Source organism: Mustelus asterias, chromosome 22, assembly GCF_964213995.1.
Source record: "Mustelus asterias chromosome 22, sMusAst1.hap1.1, whole genome shotgun sequence".
NCBI lineage: Eukaryota > Metazoa > Chordata > Chondrichthyes > Carcharhiniformes > Triakidae > Mustelus > Mustelus asterias.
Window position 1 is genome coordinate 11767107 of NC_135822.1, and position 3048 is coordinate 11770154.

The following is a 3048-nucleotide window of genomic DNA, read 5'->3' on the forward strand; positions in this document are numbered from 1 at the left end:
CCGGAGGAAACCCACACAGACAGGGGGAGAATGTGTAAACTTGTCATCCAAGGCTGGAATTGAACCTGCATCCCTGGTGCTGTGAGGCAGAAGTGCGAATTACTGCGCCACCGTGCTGCCCTAATCATAAATGTAATCCCTACTCTAGAGACTTGAGCACAAAATCCACATTGACAATTCAGTACGGTACTGGAGTATGCAATGTTGGAGGGTTTACCCTCTAGACGAGATGCTAAACCAAGATTCTGTTAGGTTTCTCAGGCGGACATGCAAGATCCCACAGAACTATTCAGTTAAAAGCAGGGTAATTTCTCCCAACCAATATCACTCAAACACAGTTTCTGATAATTATCTCATTGCTGCTAGCAGATTGTTGCGATGGTGAAAACTGGCTGCAGCATTTCCCCACATTACAAAAGTGACTACACTTCAAAAGAACCTCATCAGCTGGAAGCAGCTCTGCAAATTCTGAGGGGCTAACAACAGTTGAGAAATGCAAGTTCTCCACTTTGGAAAGAACAGTGACATCTTGTGGCCAAAATATGAAGAGCACCACAGAGCTTCGTAGTTCTTTGCATAAGCTGCAGGAAAGGATGTCCCGAGGCATGGTACATCGGTGAGACCATGCAGACGCTACGACAACGGATGAATGGACGCCGCTCGACAATCACCAGGCAGGAGTGTTCCCTTCCTGTTGGGGAACACTTCAGCAGTCACGGGCATTCAGCCTCTGATCTTCGGGTAAGTGTTCTCCAAGGCGGCCTTCAAGACACACGACAGCGCAGAATCGCCGAGCAGAAACTGATAGCCAAGTTCCACACACATGACGATGGCCTCAACCGGGATCTTGGGTTCATGTCACACTATCTGTAACCTCCACGACTTGCCTGGGCTTGCAAAATTTCACTAACTGTCCTGGCTTAAGACAATTCACACCTCTTTAACCTGTGCTTAAGCCTCTCTCCATTCGCATTGTCTGTACCTGTAAAGACTTGATTACCTGTTCAGACTCGGATTCCAACCATTATCTTGTAATTGAGTTTGTGTCTATATATGCCCTGTTTGTGAAACAAATCCTGCATTCACCTGATGAAGGGGCAGCGCTCCGAAAGTTTGTGCTATCAAATGAACCTGTTGGACTTTAACCTGGTGTTGTGAGACTACTTACTGTAGTTCTCTGCTTAGAGACTACTGAACATTTCGATAACCTAGAATTAGCCGGGAAAATAATGGCAAGTTTAATGCTCGTGGCTTTATTAGCGTGTAACTCCCCCCACAAGGAATCAAGATATCCAGGAATTGCGAAATGTACACATTTCTGGTTGTTGAATCATAGACTCCCTACAGTGCAGAAGGAGGCCACTTGGCCCATCGAGTCTGCACAGACCACAATCCCAGCTAGGATATCCCCACAACCCCGCATATTTACCCTGCTAATCCCCCTTACACCAAGGGTAAATTTATCATGGCCAATCCACCTAATCTGCACATCTTTGGAGTGTGGGAGGAAACCAGAGCATCTGAAGGAAACCCACACAGACACGGGGAGAATGTACAAACTCCGCACAGTCACCTGAGGCAGGAATTGAACCCAGGTCCCTGGTGCTGTGAAGCAGCAGTGCTGACCACTGTGCCATCGTGCTGCCCCAATTGCAAAGAGACATCCAGGCATGCACCAATAGAGATGCATCAATTTAGATGCACCAATGCACCATAAAAACATTCTTTCTGGATGTATCACAGCTTGGTATAGCTCCTGCTCTGACCGAGACTGCAAGAAACTACAAAGATTCGTGAATGAAGCCCAGTCCATTCGGCAAATCATCTCCCATCCATTGACTCTGTCTACACTTCCTGCTGCTTTGGAAAAGCAGCCAACATAATCAAGGACCCAACGCACCCCGGGCATACTCTCTTCCAACTTCTTCCATCGGGGAAAAAGATGCAAAAGTCTGAGGTCACGTACCAACCGACTCAAGAACAGCTTCTTCCCTGCTGCCAGCAGACTTTCGAATGGACCTACCTTACATTAAGTTGATCTTTCACTGCACTTTGCTATGACTAACACTACATTCTACATCCTCTCTTTTCCTTCTTTATGAATGGTATGCTTTGTCTGTATAGCGCACAAGAAACAGTACTTTTCACTGTATCCCAATACAGGTGACAATAATAAATCAAAGAGACAATAATAAATCAAATCAAAAGTCAGCCTCATGAAAACAGCAAGGCTCTCTCAAAATGTGGTTAAAAAATACTGCATTTGCACTAAATTAATTAAACTCACCACAGAAAGTTCAGATTGGTACCTCAAGTTGTAAGGACCCCATTGATGGCAAGAACTTATCGTTCTGTCTTCCCAATCACTGTTGGAAGCTTAGAAAGGAAACAATCGAAGCTGCAGAATCTAATTCCTGCAGGCAGTAAATTGCTCTTTTAAATTGTGAAAATGTAATTTGTTTTCCTCACTCTATGTTTCTGAGTCTTTCTGTTACTAATTAAATTTTACCTTTCTTCCTGCATCCAATTTGCCTTTTATTTTTGTTCTGTCATTTTTTTGCTTTTATCTTTATCCTTAAATTGAACTGGCAGAGGAGATAGACTGTTGTTTCTATTATTCCTCATAGAATCCTTACAGTGCAGAAGATGGCCATTCAGCCCATTCACTAAGGTCCAGGAAATTTCTTAGATGCACCCAGTTTTGTGCCCAGTTTTGCTTTTGCAATTGGATGCTCCTGCCTAGTATTAACGTATATATTAGTATTAGTTACCCCAGTACAGTAAATTTGTTATGTGGAACATATCTACTTCATAATAACAATTTTTGATATGGTCATGGGCTTTCAGTCGGTGAGAAAACTAGCTAGTAACATACTTTGCCATGGTAGCATTACCGTAAAGAGGTGAACATAGTATATCAATATTAACGCTTGTATTCATACAGCACCTGAATCATCTTAGAAATGTTTCTCACACTGAGTTAAAGGGAGATTTTATTTCAAGATCCACTGACAGAACACATTGACAAATTGGCACCCTACCCCCCCA